Source organism: Vespula vulgaris, chromosome 6 (genome assembly GCF_905475345.1).
Source record: "Vespula vulgaris chromosome 6, iyVesVulg1.1, whole genome shotgun sequence".
Classification (NCBI taxonomy): Eukaryota; Metazoa; Arthropoda; class Insecta; order Hymenoptera; family Vespidae; genus Vespula; species Vespula vulgaris.
The window spans coordinates 2,888,658-2,908,269 of record NC_066591.1 but is presented as its reverse complement, the minus strand read 5'-3'; the positions used below and the strand labels follow the sequence as shown (position 1 = coordinate 2,908,269).

The window sequence follows — 19,612 nt, the reverse complement described above, 5'->3', positions numbered from 1 at the left end:
TTTTCTTTCGTTAGATTCGTCCGAGCGGTCTGACTTTTCGGCGAATTCTCTCTTTTATTTTTCTTCGATATTTTTCTTTCTCTCGATCTCGTCTCGTCTTTAATACTATAGCTCTCCCGTGACAGGGATTCCGTCGCAACCACCGAAAAAATATAGCGCTTTTAAACGTACGTACCCAATTATAAATAAAATGGATTATATATGGTGTTGCATTTAAAGTGAAAAACGAATGCATTAAGTTTTGTTAATGCATTCTATTGCAACGGACTGATTTATTTAAAGGACTGCGTTATACACAGACGCACACATATACAGGAATATGAAAAAAATGGTAAACGAGATGATATTACATTGTTACAAATTTGAAGAAGTGCTAGTATTTCGAAACACGATAAAAAGGGTGAAAGTTTTCAATTCGGGAGTACTCACGTTGAGTAGTGCGAAGAGATTTTTAAACGATATACCCTTGAGTATACTTTAATGGCCGATTCTACGCGCGATATTTATCGAAGGTAAAATTAAAAATAAAATCGATGCTCTTTCTAGAATATCCGCGAAGTATTAATAGTTACGCAAGTAACGATTTTTAATTTATCTAATCGTCCATATCGATCGTTCTTAAACGGGTTAAAAATAAAAAAAAAAGAAGAAAAAAGAAACTAAAAAAAAAAAATTCTCTATTCGAAATTCCTCTAACCGACAATTCGCGATTGAGCCGAAGAAAGGGTGCAAATTTTTGATTTTTCAAAATATTTTCAGCGCGATTAATTACGCACGATATTTCTGGCATACGCAATTCATAGATTCCTCCCATCGGGCTAGAAAGGAAGAGCGCTTAAATACGCATCGGCGAATAGACGCGTCACTAGGGGTTGTTCGAACTGGTGCTCAGCGAGTGATGGAAAGGTCGCGAATCGCGAATGAAATATCGTATATATAGAAGCTCATATGTGCGAGAACAAGAATTCCCACAGCGCTCGCGCATTCCACTCTTTTCATTCTTTTACGACGTAAATCTACCAACCCCGCTACTACTTTTTTTTTCATCCTTCTTACTCTCCCTTTATTTCAGTCGTTTTCGTTTCTTTCTTTTTATCTAGAGCATCACCCAGTTTCGTTACGGTCGACTTTGCTCGAGGAATCTCGTGAGAGTCGACAACGTTATGTTAGAACGTTGACAGGAAAAAGTTTTTAACGCTTAACATCTCGCGAGTCACCTTTTGGCTACCCGTTATATTTTTTGCGGTAAACTTTCCCGAAACGTTCTCATCCTTTTCTTGCAATGAATCCAAGCATTTAATCGAATCAGTCACACGATGGAAATTGAAGATTAATATTTGAAACATAAATAAATTTCCTAAAGCTTTCTCTCCAAGGGATGTACACTTGCATATAAATGATACGTATAAAATAATGATTTCATACGTGCTACGAATAAAGCAGGGATTATTCATTGGTCCTGGAATATAGAAGCTGAATAAATTCGTTTTCACTAAAACTGGGATATGCTTTTATGTAATATTGTTTTTCTATTAATCATGAAATTCCAAATATTTTATTCACGCAAGAGAGTCACTACGAATCCACGTGGATATCCATAAATATTTTATCGACGTACGATTTATTTTACTTATAATAAGCGGACAAATTTAGATCGATCGATATATAGTATTCATAAGGAATTCAATAACTTGACATGTAATGCATTCCATAAATTATAATATCACGGATGTTTGAGTCCAAAATAAAAATTTGCAGCCGTAGGAAGTTAAGTTTAATTAAGTAGACATTAGATTACTAATGTTCTCCCTCGTGGTACTTATCTAAACGACGAAAAATAAAATTGACATTTTTGTTTCGATATAATAATTTTCCTTAATTTTTTGGCTCTTTCGAAAGACGCTAGAACGATCCTGACTGAATTATATTGGCAACACCGACCTTTGTGTAGCGTTTCGTTCAAAGCACGTTGCCCCAGCAAAAGGCGTCTAAGCACAACGTAAAAATCCGACATGAATATAATCGATAATTTTTTTACGCACGATTTCGTATAAAACATATGCTTATAAGCGTATTATTAATTGAAATGAAAAAGAAAAAGATATGGAAAAAAAGAATCGTACAGCGCTTGTAATTCTCCATTTTTATACGGGGTAAAACAAGTGGTGAATAAATAAATTTTTTAAACACCAATCCCATAAATTATCTTCGAATTTCTATAGAAAAAATGTCGTGTGACAAACATTAAGTTTTTTATATTATAAATACGATTTATTTTCTTAAAAGGAAACATCCCTTAGCAAATTGTATCGTGATCGCGGGGTCACCCTATATAAATTTCATTCTCCGAAACAGCCCGCCTTTCCTTCGTTGTACGTTGTCGGTTCTTTTTCTCTTCTCTCCTTCTCTCTCTCTCTCTCTCTCTCTCTCTCTCTCTCTCCCTCTTTGTCTCGCAGCTTTGCTCTCGGTAGTAGCTCTGCTTCTTTCACGCTTCGCTTGTAATTCTCCTCGTGCTTGAAAATACGTGCCACCGGCACAAAACCGCTCCGAGTTACGAGACAATGGACGCCTATAATCGCCAGCATTTTACTTTATTTTCTCTCTTTCTTATCGCGTTAGAAACGCGTAACTACGAAGACGAGATTGAGGTATTCGGAAAAGGAAGAAATAAATTTGGAAAACTTTATTACTCAGAGAAACAAATATTATTATTTGTTTTTATTTTTACTCACATCTTAATAATTATCTGTTAAAAAAAAATTTGAATCGTTCCCCGTGTTTACTTTTTTATTTTCAGTACGAAAAATCGAAAAACCCATTTTAGATCACGTCATTAAATTCTCTTATGTTTTGGGATTTTGTCTTATAGAAAACATAGAGACTAATATTGAATTGTAAAATATAGATCGATAATTAGTAGCGTGATTTGCAAACGATCGAGAGAGTGCCTCGAATAATCAGGAAGCTATTTTCTGCAACGTCGGTATCCTATCTTATCGTTTGAAGCAAATATAATAGGTCGGTAGTACGTGTTTAGAAGCAAACGAGCGCATTTCATTTTGGACGATTGTTTAGGATGAAATGCGTGTTTACGATGGTATGAACGAGACGTGATATTATACATACATACATACGTATCCGCGTTTAAAATTAAACATTGGTTCCTGAATATGTACGTATATGATGAAGGCTTTACCATGTTCTCTCTGCTGATATAAATTCGTAACGATCTACAGTACTGGCCATAAAACGTACGAGTCAATAAAACTGATTACAATATGTTACGAACTTGAATAGACTTAATAACCTTTTATTTATCATTATAAAAAATATATTTTGGTACGATTGTTATCTTCTCTTCTTTTCTTTTTTTGAACGAGTAGAGAGTAACACACACGTATATATATATTTTTTCTTTTTTTAATAATATATCTATCCAAAATCAAAGTAAAAATGAAAGCTTTGAATTGTGGAGCAAGTTGTAGATTTTAAACTCGTAAGTTAACCACTTACGTCGAAAAGACACACGAGGTCTCGATAGGAGAAACGACGAGAGGAAGTCGATGAAGGAACCATTCGTCGTTCTCGTCCTCGTCCTCGTCGTCGACGGGATATGTTAATTAGGTAAGTCATCGACCTCGATCTGTGCTCAAACTTCCAAGAACATCTGCCGAATTGCTAATCGCCCGACGAACGCTCGGAGTCTAAAGAACTTTCCGTGACGCATCTCGTTTCGTCCGTAAGGTTCTACTCGCATAATTTTGCCATTGAACATCGCCGAGGTTCCTTGTGTCCCGCATTCAAAACCGGTCGAGGAGGTAGAGAAGGTTGGAGAAGGAAGAGAAAGAGTGGAAAGGGTGATTCTAGCAGGGGTTTACCCTCTCGTTCGTTTTCCATCCACCGAGTGTGTGCTCGCGCGTACCTTACCACCCTCTCAGAAAGCTCTTCTCACTCCCACTACCACTAACACCACCATACCTCTTCGTAGCTCTCTTGGCAGTCTAGAATACAAATTGCTTGGTAGCATGTCGCTTTGCGAGTAAAGTAGATAACGGTAATTAGAACATCATCCCAAACGCGAGCAGGCCCAAGTTAGTCCCCAAAATGCGTCTAAAGAGTTCTAGAGCTCCAACGACCCATTCCTTGCATCGTCCGTTAATATCAAGAATTTCACACGACTCTTCTCTACATCGTCCCTTTATCGCTTTTGTTTCAAAATTACTAAACTTATTCTTTGCAAATGGTTACTTCATTTTCTTACTAACAGGAGTTGTTTCTTCCTCGTTGATGCAACATCCAAAAATGGATATCCTAATTTTCCTTTTTTAGATCCAGCTAAATTGATTCGCGTGTTCTAATGATTAACGATTGGAATCGTATTTCGCTTCGTTACTTTTCGGACGGCTCGATAATGCATCAGAGCATCAAAGTCGTCCATCTTGCTCAGTTTAACGACCCTATTAGATACGTTGTAGGTTACGTGGTGATGAACAAATCTAACAGAGACGCTTTTCCAATTCTTCGTTTAATTGCTCGGTTCTATTTACGCGAGAGAAAGGGAGAAAACGGATATAGAGATATAGGCGTGGTGACTACGATTCAGTAACATTCCTACTTTCGGTAGAAAACGATGGCAATACGAACATGTACTGCTAACGTGTATAAGCGCATTCGTGCGTTACGATAATGTAGAACGAATTACTTGTAGTTTCGTAGTTTAGTTTATCTGTCTGGTGTTAATTCATGTGTATTTTAGAACGGCTAAGCAACATTCGTTGCACGTAGAGCACAAGCATACCTAATCATTTCTCCCTCAACTTTTAGATGCAACGTATGTAGGTGAAAATTGCGTTAAAAATAAAAAAGAAGTGAAAAAATTCAAGCGAAAAAAATATAAAAATGATGCAAATAGAATTTAAATCGAAGCATAATTGAGCGTATCTCCGTCAACAAAAATTTTTTACTCGCAAATTATTAGGATATGACGAATCCTCGTCGAATTTAATAATTGTCGAATTTTTTTCAAATTTCTTTTTTTTTCCTACGAGTATCCATCGAATTATTTATTTATTTTCTTATATCGCCTCGCGTCCTTTAATTTTACGCCGTGGCGTTATATCGAAAGCATTGTTGTCGGCGTCGAACCGCACCCACAGAAATTTTCCAGCGGCAACGTATGGATTTCCAACCGCAAACAAATTCTCTCCGCGGACGCAGCTCGCATTCGTCACACCGACTACGATGGTACGTTTAATTGCTTCGCACGGGATCGAGATGGATGAGTGCTTTCGATGATATTCGCGCGTATGTTTCGTCAAACATTGATGGCGCGGTGATTTTTAAAGCATGGCCAGAGGGAGGTGAACAACACTGGCTAGCGAAATAAATTTTTTTGCATCTCATTCTCTCTCTCTTTCTCTGGCTGTCTATCTGTCCTTCTTTCTCTTTCTCTTTTGTGGTCCACGCGTTCAGAAATAAATCGATTTCCCTTCGGAATTCCCTTCGCGAGCTCCCTTTTTTCATATTATGCTAAATATCTTTAAATAAGAACACGCGCTAGCGTTTGTTAACTATCAGAGAATTCTATAGAGTTCGGTCCCTACGCAAAGCGAAGCGAGAAAAATTCTAGACACAGTTTGCATAAAACGCTTTTCCCTGCACGACTTCTCCCGTTCTTCTTCTCTCTCCCTCTCTCTCCCTCTCTTTATCTCTCTATTGCATTCCTTTTTTTCTCACGGCGTTAGCCGCGAGTATTCGAGCACAAGAATGACACTGCCGATTGAAATGAGTTTTCAAGATTCAACGCTTGGGGAGTTTCGAAAAGATCGCATAACGAAAGAAGGATCCACTTTGGTAACTTTTAGAGGAACTTTAAGAGGATACGCGAGAATGGGCTTGAAAGAACGTAATACCGTTCTCGTGGATGGTCGAACGGAAAATGCTCTCCCTTTTCTACTATAAAATTATTCATTTTTTTTTCTTCTCCTTTTGGATAAGAGAAGGACAAAGAAAAGAGATAGAACTAAACACCTGTAGCACGTAAAGATTTCAGTAGATCGGTTAACATCACAAGAGATAACTAACCAACCCCAATCAATCTTACTCTTCGTTTCGCGTTGAACCGGAAAGTTGATCGATAGTTTTGATTTCACACTTCCTTCTATAACCAGTCGGAGAATGGAACGACGATGAAAAGCATTCAAAAACTTTCTTGTGTCCTCCTTTTGCCTTTAAAACGGCACGATCTCTTAGCCCCGCGATCGACGCGAGCAAAGTCGGTCGTTTGAAACTTGGAACCAAGCTTTGAGATCGTCCTCGACCTCGTCCTCCTCAAAAGACGTCTTCCGGCGTTGAGACAACTTTGACTTTTGGAAAGGGATGAGAAGACTCTTCTCTCTTTCTTCTCATGTTCACGAGTTTCTGGAAAGCGAGAAATGATATGTTTCCTTATTTCGATTGTAATTGAACTTAGGCTTTCGAAAAGTTAACCTGTTGGAAAATGTATCAAATATTTCGGAATATTTATAATAAATGGAATAAAGTTTGATGATTAATTTAAATAGAACGAAATATCTCTTTTGGAAAATTACAGATAATTATCGTCTTATGAAAAAACGTAAATTCTCTAGAAAATCCAAGTATGTGATTATAAAAATGATTCATGTTTTATTCAACCGATTAACTTGAAAATATGTCATCGTCGACTGTTAATGGTTCAATTTGTTCGTTAAATGGAGTCGTTTTTCTCTATCCGTCTCTTTTTCATTGAAACCTTAGTAATAGTAGTAGTAGTAGTAGCAGTAGTCGCATCATAGATCTACATAATTAATTCTTAGTGCGCCGTCACCTTTTCAAGAGAAACGAAATTGAATCGCCAAGTTAGAAAGGTAGAACGCGAACAGTCTACCGTAAGCATTCGCCCGTAATAATTTTCGTCCAGTAAATTTCGCGGATAGGCTCGGAGGTGTGCTACCGGCGGCGCACCAAACTATCGTATAATTTTCCACCGTATAATTGTCACATTTAGCTGGTCGCCGTTACCGGCAATTTAACCGCAGATTTTTCGCTCTCTTGGTTTCTAAATTCGAAGTTGCTTTGACGAGATAACTTGGGCGCTTAGACAAAATTCTAATTTTCATCGTTAAATACGTATACACGTTAAACGCGATACACCATCTTTGTTTCGCTTACTCTTAGTTTCCTTTAGTTTATCTTTAGTTTATAGCACCAAAAACACGTCTTTATATTCCTGAGTTTAGTGAGTCGTCCTGACATAATGTTTAAAATACGATTATATAATTGCATTTATTTGTCATAAACACGAAACGTCTGGTATTCTTCATTTACAAGCTTGTATCTTTGTCTACGTTGTTCAAACATTTCCATTTTTGCGAATCGAGAAGAGTGTTCGCGTGTGACGTTAAACAGAAATACAGCAGAGCGGAATATATCAGAAAACCAGCGTTATTTTCCTTGCTGTTTGTACACCCCTATCGTTTGGAATCCGCATGATAGACAGTTCCTATGTAACGCCGTTCCATTTAACGTACGAAACGATTTTGACCAAACACGAAGAGGTCCGAGACCTCTCTCTCTCTCTCTCTCTCTTTATATATATATATATATATATATATATATATATATATATATATATATATGCATGTATGTGTGTATATATAGATATACAAAGTTCGTTCACAAGCCCAGTATTAGCGTTCTATCCGTAAAAAAACGATCCGATAAAATACAATTCTATGTATTTTTGACGAACAGTGAATCGTTTTTTATCAACAGATCGATATCGATTTCGTTTACTCGGTCTCAACGTACTATTTCATTATTTACGTGTACCCCTCGTAAATAGAATCGAATCGCGTTTAGAATCGAACGTCGTGTACGAAATCGAAGAAATGTTCAAACTCGTTTCTTTGTTTATCCTCGTTGCGTTTACGCTCAAACAAACACGATCGAAATACATTTTATTTATCCAGCTTTGTATTAAACATTAACATTATATTCTAGGATCAATAAGGGAAAGCATAGAATTTTTGTGCTTGAACGTAAGAAAAATATTGGAAAAAGTTTTTAAAGTTTCTGATACTCTAAAGCTGCGAATACGCGAGTGCGTGTTTGTATGTGTATATGGATGTATGCGTTGACAAACAAAACGCGTAGACGGGTATGAGAGTTTTTGTTCGGTCGAAATTCTGCTGCACTCGGGATACAATCGCGAAATCGTGGCATACGGGCAGAAGGAAAACATCAAAGAGAAGTCGCGCATCATTAAGCGTATTTACATTTAAGCAGAACTCGTTCGAAAAGAAATATATGTATACATTATACATATATGTATATATGTGTGTGTGTGTATATAAATAAGTCTCATAAAAACGTTCGACGTTGAGAAAAGTCCTGCGAATATTTTTGCTTTATAAATCGATCACGTAACAAGAACATCAAAATGAGAACAAGTAGAAAATTAGTAATGCGAGAATGGTAAAATTTATTGCATGAGATCGCTATTTTTTTTTAACCATTTTATTTTGAGGAGATACATTTCAAGCAGTATAACGTGGTATACATAGTCAACCTATGATTCTTGTAGTAGTATAGATATGGGCTATGGTCAGACAGGAATGGAAAATTTTCAAAAGAGAAAGAGAGGGAGAGAGAGAGAGAGAGAGAGAGAGATTGAGAAATGAAGAAGGATAAGCACGAAGGACGTTAGGAATAGTGTGAAATCAGCAAAAGGCCAACTTGAATTCATTGAACGTAACACGAGATTGGCTGGGTTCTCGTTGCATGCACCGGTGCACTGATTTTGTATCTCTCTCTCTCTCTCTCTCTCTCTCTCTCTTTCTCTCTCTGTCTGTCTCTCTCTCTTTATCTCTTTCGTTCTCACGATCCAGGTGTCGATGCAGCTACTCGTCGAGAAAGAGAGAAGCGGTAAATCGCTGAGCTAGGCGATACCAAACCAGAAAGTGAGAGAAAGAGACAAAGAGAGAGAGAGAAAGAGAGAGAGAGAGTTAGATGGAGGGAATGAGATTGTGAACGTGTGAACGCACGAAAATACTTTGGTATCGGCGAATATTTCAATACACACAGTCTTTCGAAGAGTATTTCCATCGGTTCAAATGGATTCGGCGCAGGAAAATTCGATGTACTCGTTGTCTCCTATTTTTCTCTTCGATAAATCCTTTTATTCGTTTACCATGCGACAAACCCGTGTAACGATAAAGATATGAACGTTTGAAACTCTGGATCGCGACATTTGTTAAACTTATTTAAATTAAATTTCACATACCTATGAAATTTCTCATATCTCTGATGAATTTTGTTCTCTTAGCTTGCCGGTGTAAAAGAAAGCGTTTCGTGAGTGGAATTTTTCTATTTTATCGTCTGATAAAAGCCGGAATTCGAGGGAGATAGATAGAATGGAAATCGCTCGAAGATAGAGGGTGTATGCGTTCTAAAATTCTCAAGAATTTCGAACGAGAGCAAAATAGTCGGCGAAAAGGGGTTGGGTAAACGCATGGCAATCGAGTGGGAAGTAACGTCAATGCCGAAACCGAGTCCCCATCTCAGCTTGGCACTTGAATAAATGTTTGATACGGTCTGCCGTATCTATAAACACTCTTGTGGATACGCGTGCCTCTTGGAGTCTTCGAGTGCTGACGTATACCAACTCTTTATAATATATACATATACAATATGTGTATATGAAACGTGTGCGATACCTATACATATAAAATATCCACCAAGAGACAAGTGTGTGTATGTGTGTGTGTGTGTATATATATATACATGCTTCTTACGTAGTCCCGTAGTTCGAACGATCACGAGAAGTCTTCGAGTTCTCGTGAATGTAAGCGACGGAATTCAAGTAACACTACAAAGTTGCTTCAGTCTCACGTACTTATCGTTGTCCCAGGCGAGCAACTATTTAAAAATGTATCCGTGACTCTTTCGTGCCATACTCGATCGTATCCCAGTTCTCCATTCTACCTTTTCTCTCCATTACTACATTCCACGACTTTCACGGCTAAGATTTGGCAAATCCTTTTGGCGAGATTTCGTTCCTTTCGCAAACAACGTTATCAACTTAAGTTTAACCCTCGTCGTTGTTACGCCGCCGCGGCCTTCGAGGAAACTCTTTCGTCGAAACGGCTACGATGTTCAACCAAATCCTTTAGAAATTCTCATGGGCATATAATATATGTATAGTTTCTACGCTCGAATATTATTTCGAGGGTAACTTTTTCGTTTGTTTCTTTAAGGAAATCGGAGCATAACGTTAAGAGATACCCGTTTGTTCCTTTTTTTTTTACGAGTACTTCAAAATTCGCTCGAAGAATAAGAAGACTACTTCCAGCAGGAAGTATTCTTTTCTTATTTTCATTTTTACTTATCTCTTTCTTCCTTTCTTTCTTTCTTTCTTTCTTTCTTTCTTTCTACTCTTTTCTTTTTTGTTTTTTGTTTCTTCTATGTAAAAAACACGAGTAACGCAGGTCCAGCGGAATTATGAATTCTCCTAAGGAGTTCGTATTTCCCGTTGGAAAAACGAAGTCGAAGGAAAGCTACGTTTTTCCGTTGGTATGACAAATTATGAAAGTCCTTCTGAAATCCGCTTCCCGTCGTCCGTGATAAATTATAAAAGTCAACGAAGAGAGCTCTTTCTCTCTTCTTTCTCTCTTTTAGAGAGCACTGCGAGGAGTTAAACGATGGCATAGTTGACGGTAGTCGATGCGAATGAAGTTGTTTCTTTGTTGCAATGATTTATATCATCTAACAAAATGAACGAGCACGTCGTGAACGTACATATATACATACGTATCTACCTGTCTTGCCTGTCTGACTTCTCGCTAACACGTTTCACATCTTTCCTTTTTATTCTGTATTATTCTTCGCCGCTGCAGAAGTTCCATTTACGAGCATCGATCGTGAAAAATTTCACCATTTCTCAGACAGGAACGTAGTCGCTTCGAAACGCGTTACCTGACGTATTACAATTCGACGACATTTCGACGAAGAAATATGACTATCTTCGTGAATCGTGTTATAAGTATTTCATCGTCTTCTCGGTACGTTCAGAAGGCAAAACTTTCGACAAATTCGTGCAAATTATAACGAAGGATTTCTCTCGGATAAGAGAACTTCGTGTTCCGATTTTATTAGTCAGTCGGATGAAACTTTGTCGCTATTCTCCTAATTTATCGACGTAATTAAAAAGAGAGCAACGTTTATCATGGAAATGAACGTATCTCGTAAGATACGAGGACAAAATGTAGAAATATGAAGAGCGAATAGGTATCTGGATATATCGTAGTTATATCACGACCGATGATCGATGATCGATGATTTTCTCGAACAAGAAAGATTCAATCGATCGATTAATGTAACTTAAATGTTAGTTCTCCTTTGTAAATCTATTCGACGCTAACGTAGAACTCGGTTTTTCTTCTTAATGCTACTGGAATGTCTCCTATGGTGCATTTTTATTCGAATTAAAGCGGTGCAACGAACTTGGGATCGCGATAACGAGTGAAATACGTCGATGTGAATTAGAATCGTTTCTTATTTCTTTCTATTTCTTTGTTAGCTGCACGCGAAATTCCTTTACAAACGGAATAGAGCTTGAGTTTTTCGAACGACTTTTTGTTATATCCAACGTTACTATTGGTAAACGAGAAGAATGTTAAACGATTCGTTTTTCCGAGGATCGTATTAACGAAGTTGGTAAAGATAAGAGACGGGTGTAAAATATTATAACTGGACGAAATGGAGGAGACACGTAAATAAGCCATGAGATCATACGAATGGATCGATGGTTTCGCAGATGAATTCGATATTAAAAGAAAAAAAAAAAAGAAGAAAGAAACAGAAAAAGAAAATAAAAAATTAAAAAAGACTAAAGAAAAAAAAAGGAAAAACAGAGAAAAGAGAAAAACACATATACCACGAGATATTCCGGTGAGCGAGTTAATCCTGTAAAAAATGTCAGCTTCTCGCCGACTGATTCCGTCCTCCATCAATTTCAAACCCGTTCTATTCCCGACTTTATAGAGACTTTTTTCATATCTCTCTTTTTCTCTCTCTCTCTCTCTCTCTTCCCTCTTTTTCTCTTTACCCCTAGCCCTCCAACTATTTTTTTCACTTTGACCTACCCCAAACTTCAAATAATCGGATTCGATAGATATTTCGGTATTAGCGTTGTGTCGCGCTTTGACTATCTACAAAAAGAAAAAAGTTGAAGACCGTCAAAATATTTTTCAATTTACGTATGTAGGCTTCCATTTCAATGCATCCATATATGTATATATGACATATATCAGAAACCAAAAGGAATAAAAAGAATTTGTTTAGTAAAGAGAATTTTATTTTAGTGGATTCGACAGAAGCGCATAACGTGGTTAATTCGATATCTTTTCGCTCTTTTCCTTTGTTCTATTCCTCTCACACTCTCCCTCTCTCTCTTCTTCTCTTTTTCTCACTGTTTTTCTCTTTCTCTCTCTCTCTCTCTCTCTCTCTTCGAAATGGCAAAGAGCCAAAGAATAAAATTAGCCGCGATACCCACGATAGTCCTAGCAACACAACGGAATGTAGTCATTACATTAATTGCCAGGACACATAACAGCGAGACGTTCCGTTAGACCGACGAGAAGGTTTGGCTGGCTCGCTTGCTAAAGGTCAATGCATTTTCAAAATTTTAATAAGCACGTTTCTCGTATCTCGTGGACAGTTATTACATTTTTTGTTTTCTTTTCATTTTTTGTCCCTTCATTTTCGTCCATGCGAATAAACGCGTTAATACGAATTTTTGTCCTTGTTTGCTTGTTTCGTCACATTTCGTTCCTCTTATTTATTTTTTTTTTGTGAAGGAATCGTATGCAATAGTAGACGGTCGCTTCAAAATTTCCATTTCTCGAAGAAATCGAAATAACTTAGTAAAAACGATTCCTTCGTTAAAGAAGAACCGAGTAAAATGGACGACTTTAACGCTATTCCTGTTTTTCTTCTCGAGGTTCTTCGTCACCTTCTCCTTCTTCTTTTAAACGAGAAAATAGATACGAGGGGTTAGAATAGTGGTCCGAAAAAGCGGTTATGCGTTCGAACTCTGGCGTTGGTCCAGTTTCAAAAAAAGTCTATATTTTTACTTAAGGAGACCCTCTTAATAGCGGTACCGTCCCAGTTCCTATAATTGGACCGCTGAGGATTCATCTTCTCCGTTCTTCTATCTCCTAGAAATGTTTGCGAACTTTAACTATCTGACTTTCGTACGTTTCTCTTCTCCGAGCTTTTTGCAAATGAAAATATTGAAAAGTAGTGAAACATCAAATTTTATTCGGAATTCTTATCTATGTTATTTGTTATTCGAATAAAATTTTCCGTATAGTGCAAGCTTTCGATAAAATGATAGAGACAGAAAGAGAGAAAGAGAGAGAGAGAGAGAGAGAGAGAGAGAGAGAGATGGAAGAGTTCTTCTATAAAAAAAGGACCATCTTTCCCATTCGTTCGAATCTCGATGGAAAAGCAAACTTACATCGATTTCCATGACAATGGAACGGCAATACGTCTTGGATTCAGAATCTCGATGAAATATCTGTCTCTCCTTTTCTCTCTCTCTCTCTCTCTCTCTCTCTCTCGTTTGCGGTTGGCAGGTGGATTCGAATGACAATACCGAAGGAGGGAGTTATCCTGTACTTTACGTAGCAAGAGAGGAAGATCTTGGTATCTAAGCAGTAATTCCTGGTTTGGTAGGATCGAAGCGCCGATGGGGGTAAAACTGGGGTAAAAGAGAAACGTGGTGAGATAAAGAGAGAGAGAGAGACAGAGAGAGAGAGAGAGAAGGGCGTGGACAGACAGACGTGCGAAGATCGCACGGAGAAGATGAATGTATACCAAGGTACAGGGTAGAACGGTAGAATGTGAGATCTACAAATCCATGTGTCCTTGTTGGAATGAATGGACGGATGGAAAACAAAGTGAAAGACAAACTAAGAAGAATAAGGGTGAAAACATGTTGAAAAGAAGAAGAAGAAAACTCTCTTTGACATAGTTGTAAATTCGAATTTGACTCTCACATAATTTTGAACCATTCACGCGAGCACGAATTTTCTTGATTTTCCTTTTCTCACAATATCTTCCTTTTGACGTTAAAGTAACATTTTTTGAAATCACCCGGATATTTGTCTACGTTTGATTTCTTTTTTTTTTCTTTTTTTACATCCTAAAATATTTCTCTTCTTTCTTTTTTTTCGTTTCTTTCTTTTTCTTTTTTTTTTATATTTATTTCAGCGAACGTACAATGGGAGACAAGATTTTTGTATTTTTTTATCTCTTCCTTTCTTTCTTTCCTTCTGCTTTTCTGCCTTTACCTAAGATGTTGGAGTTACCAGCCGTTCTAGCAAGAATTTATGTCGCTTCGGCATTCGTTCGTTCGACTTTCTCGACGGAAAGGAACTCGCTTCGATGTCTCGTATTTTACAGAAGATTTAATCCCAATCCTTTTTAATCTTCACCCTTCAGTCCTTTATCGGTTTACGAGATCTTCATGTTCCATGTAAGACAGGTGAATAGATTCGATTCGTTTTCTATTTGCATGGACGGTCTTCGAGCCGACGGTCCTCGCATCGATGGGGTCGAAGATTTGTCAAAGTCAAAAGAAAAAGAAAGAAAAAGAGAAAACGAAACGAAGCTACAAACGAATGAAATTTATTTTGCTATTATACAAAATAATTAAAAAGTAATTCGTTTTATGTGCAGTCGGTATTAAAAAAAAAGAAAAAAAAAAACAGCGAGTAATATGGCTAGTCAAACATCGAATTATTTCTGAATTCTAACTTATTGCTCGTCAGTAATTAACGCAAGAGATAGAAAAAAAAAAAGGGAAAGGAGGTATGAAAAGAGAGAATTATTATAGTGTAAGTACATATGCATGTGTATATAGGACAATAGGATACGAGCACAAAACGCGAGTATGCCATTAGGTACTTCATTCCTCGAGTAGCTCGCATATAATCCTCGATTCGTTTCTATGCGTAGTACATTTTCAAAAATTAAATACTACCTCTTCTCATTCTCTATTTTCCACCGGAAGAAAAAGAATGTACGCGAATAAACGCGAATAACGATTAAAAAAATAATTAAAAAATGGGAAAAAAAGAGATCGAATAATACATTAAAAATATATTACATTTGTGTTACATTCCTCATGACAGTTCTTATATTTTATTATTAAATACAATACATATTTCATTTCCATAAATAATTAATGGTACATTATCGTATGTTCATATTATGATCCTTCAGAAATAAATGCAGCGAGTTCTCACGATAGTCGAATTGTTTTTTTGTCTCCAGTCTCTTTGATTTCGTGTAATTGGACGAGCATAAATCACACGCAGCAAGCGTATATCATATCGTTGTTCGGTATACTCGACTATCTACACCGAGTGGACGTTCGTCCCATTTTACGGAGAGTCTGAATATCATGGGAACCATGACAGTTCACTACGATGGAAAATGTTTTGTACGATTTCCAACTCTCTCCCCGCGCTCTCTCTCGCTCTCTGTTTTATATATTTATTTTCTCAATGATCTCTTCTTGACAGTCTCGAGAGCTTACCAAATATATTCGTTCTCTGACACCCGTTACATCACCGACCAAAATTAATCACTCTTCAAGCAAAAGTTACAAAACAATTTCAAAAGAAATTATACGAGCTCGAGTTGGTACATATAATCTAACTTGTAACGTCACTTCGATGAAACAAAAAATATTTTCTCCCTATATCTTTCTTTGCCTTTTCGTGACATATTTAAATTAAAAAAAGAAAAGAAGAGAAAAGAAAAAGAAAAAGGAAAAAAATATTCAAATAACCGCTTCAAAATTTTATATGATGTTTTTTCTTTTTTTCTTTTCTTTTCTTTTTCTTGTTTTGTTGTTAACAAACACATTCGAGCATGTTCGACCAAGTGACATCGTTTTAAAGCCCATTTAGTTTTTTCTGCGTCACTTCATCTGTTCTTGGCAGCAAAGACTCGTCGTCCTTTTGCACTTTGAGTCTCTCGTCGCACTCTGGCGAGATCGTCTATACCAAAAAGTATACGGACGAATCTCATAGAAAAGGGAAAAAGAGAGATAGAGAATGGCATTTTCGAGGAAACGAGTAGTGTGTGCGTTGCGCCCATCTCACGACAGGAAAAGCGAGATATGGTGGAGGCTGGTGCAATAAAAGCAAAGACCAATCCGCTTAAAATGCGGCCTCTGGCGCGAGCGACTACCGCAGGATTTTTGTTCGCGAGGAGTGCAGTAACGTTCTCTCTCTCTCTCTCTCTTTCTCTTTGCATCTCTTTCTCTCTTTCCCTCTTTCTGACACTTTACATTGAACTACGCTTTACGACGGTCATCGACCTTTGTTCTCCCCACAGATTTTAGCTTATAAATCGCTTTCTCCATTCCTCTCTCTCTCTCTCTCTCTCTCTCTCTCTCTCTTTCTTTCTTTCTATCTTTATCTCTTTTACCATGAACAAGTATCAAGTTTTTATTTTAAATAAAAGTATCATTTCGATTATTGTCAAAAGATCAAAATTTCTCTACGTATTATAATTGATCTGTCTATCATTTAAACTACTCAATTTTCTTTTACAAATCGAAAGCATTATTATCGAAATATACAATAGAATCAATTTTGACCTGTTACTGACATATTATTGCTTCATAGACATGTACATGTTTACACCTTTGTATTTACATATACAACGAGTGCAATATTCAGACGCAATAATGTGCGCGTGTGTGTGTAGAAACATATCGATAACAATGCGTATTTTAAAGACTTCGTAGTATTATATCTAAGTACATTTATTATTATTGTTGTTATTATCATTATATAATATCATATAACTCGATAATATGAAACAGAGTTTGCTGAGAGTCTACATATTTAGTAGATATTCGTTTAATTTCATTGTCTAATAATTATATTCTCTGTTAATGTTATAGTACAAAATATTACTTATTATAATATAAAATATAAATGAAAAACAATTTTTAAATATCATCAATCATTAAATAATAATATAAATTTATTGAATTTGTTTTCTTAAATCCACAACTAACCCCATCGTGATTGAAGATTACATACGTATGTTGGAGAATTACAATATAGATCGAAAGAATTCGTTCGAATCATTTACGAAGGATTTCAAGACATTTTCTGAAAAATCAATGATAAGCTTTAAAAGACCGATAAGAGAAGATCGTTATCTATTACTTGGATGTTTTAAGTTTGATCGAGCAAAGCTTTCGATTTATTGTCGAAAGATACATACGATTCGTGGTGCCATGACTTATGTCTTTTTGTATTTTCTTCTTTTTTCTTTCTTTCTTTCTTTTCTTTTTTTTTTTTTTTTTGAAGATTACGAACATAAATCTCACGTTAAGTTCTACTTCTATTTCGTAGGAATATAAATCTTAGTTGGAAGATTCTTGGGAAGAATATCATGAATTAATTATAAGAGGGTGTTCATAATATACTCGTAAAAGCATAGTAAATGCAATTGAGAGATGAAATCAACAGGGATGTGAAGAGAAGAACGTTTAATTGAAGCACGTATGATCTGTTTAACATGCACGAGTTGATATTTCGAAATGTCTTGTTAAAAGGTATATAAAAGTATTCATAAATGTTATATTAGTTGTACTAAATTTTCTGAAGATTTAAATGAAAAATTAGTCGTCTTTCTACGCTTTCTTACATTCTTGTTTTCTTACTTTCTTTCATTCTTTCTTCCTTTCTTTCTTTCTTTATTTATTTCTCTCTCTCTCTCTCTCTCTCTCTCTCTCTCTTTTGTCTCCATTCCACATGTTCTGTCCTCCGTATCTTTTATTTTACTGCAGGTATTACTCCAGGATTCCTTCTTTTTCTCTGGTCAAATCCGTAAAAAGCTCGATCCGATTAGAGTTGAAACAAAGCCATGGGAGAAGAATTATGAAGAAAGAAAGAGAATTAACGAGACGGGCGCAAGAAAATCTGGAATCGACTTTCTCGAAGAGAAACACTTCGATATCTCTATTTACGGGAATGAAGAGATAAAATAAATACGGTAAATATTTCGCGTATATATATATATATATATATATATATATATATATATATGTACTAAAAGCTATCATAGACGATGAAGTAATTATATGAAGAAATTTCAATTAAGTGGAGTAATTAAAACAAATAAATTTGAATAAATTCGATCGTATTAAAGTGATACAGGGAGAAACACCGTCGACAGATTTGTAATTAATTTACGAATCGAAACTAATTAGAGACAGGAAATCGACGACTTAATTAACGAGTCAATAGACAACTACGAATGATTGATCGAAACTCTGCATGCAGTCTCTAGGTAGAAAATTTTACAATCAATGAAATCATCGTACCGAAATCATTACGATACAGGCCATTCTCTAGCGCTATCAAGGATCTACTCTCGTTTTGAATTCGTGGGAAATCTCTAAGAGCCTACGGATTGGCACGTTTTCCGTGGAAATCCGTGAAGTTATCGAAGGATATTCTAGCAGGTGTAGTATCCCTTATTGCTCGTATCTACACTCGCGATACCTGCTCGTTCGGTGGAAATTATTTTCTCTTCTTCGTCGAAGAGATCTACTCTCTCTCTCTCCCTCTCTTTCTATCTATATCTCTATCTCTCTCTATCCTTAACATAGTATAGCAGGATAGTCGAAGATGTGTATGTGCCAGTGTGCGGCGAGTAATGGCAAGATACGTTCGCTCGATATCAGGATAACTGTTAAGGATAGAAGGGTGAGGTGTTCGAGTATCATGGCTAGGAAAGGATCCAAAGGGATCTTCCGATGCGATGTTCGAACGCACATGGAGGATCTTCCGTCGTATCGAGTCGAGGCTAAGGCCATTTCGTTATCGGGATGGGTCTCGTTGCGCTAATGCTAGTACCGATTTACATGCAACCTCAAAATCGTATGCTCGAAGAGTGGTAGGAGGGATATAAGGGTTGAATCGTCTCCGGCTCGTTTCATAACCGTGAAAGAGAGTGACCTAAAAACCGAAAATCGAATAGTTCGCAGAGGAATTAAGTTTGAATATTAATTAAGAAAATTCATGGAGTAATTATTTTTTTATGACGACACTTTTATGACGAACTATATTTTTGGGTTTCTCGTTTTATCTCTGTTTCTTTCTCCCTCTCTCTCTTTTCGCGTTTTTTCTTATCTCAAACCCTTCCTTTTTCCCTTTTGTCATCGTAGTGCAAAACGAATCTATCCTAGCTGCTTTCTCTTCTTGTAACGTGTTTATCGCGTCGACGATGAATCCACTTGTCACACTCGCTAGAATTATACCACTCGGAATTCTAGAAACAAGGAGACACACTCGTTCTATTTCTAACTGTTACCAAAGTAATCCTAGCAGACATTCTCTTTTACCTATCTCTTCTTCTTTCCTCCTTCATTTTTTTCTTATCTTTTTGTTTTTTTTTTGTTTTTTCTTCTTTTTTTTCTCTCTCCCTTTTTTTTCTTTCATCGATCGATTAACTCGAAATTGCAGTTAACGTCACGAAAAATCAAGACGAATCG

The 19,612-nt window shown here is 36.6% G+C and overlaps 1 protein-coding gene across 4 annotated transcripts in view; it reads left to right on the top strand.

The window, feature by feature from the left end:
* Positions 1-19,612, top strand: part of LOC127064909 (zwei Ig domain protein zig-8-like) — a 141,557-nt gene that overhangs the window by 8,010 nt on the left and 113,935 nt on the right. Inside the window, exon 2 of one of the 4 annotated variants that reach the window (XM_050996568.1) lies at positions 17,903-18,108. The exons of the other annotated variants lie outside the window; for them this stretch is intronic. The gene's annotated coding sequence lies outside the window, so the exon portion shown is untranslated. The remainder of the gene's footprint in view (positions 1-17,902; positions 18,109-19,612) is intronic. 4 annotated transcript variants of the gene reach the window in all.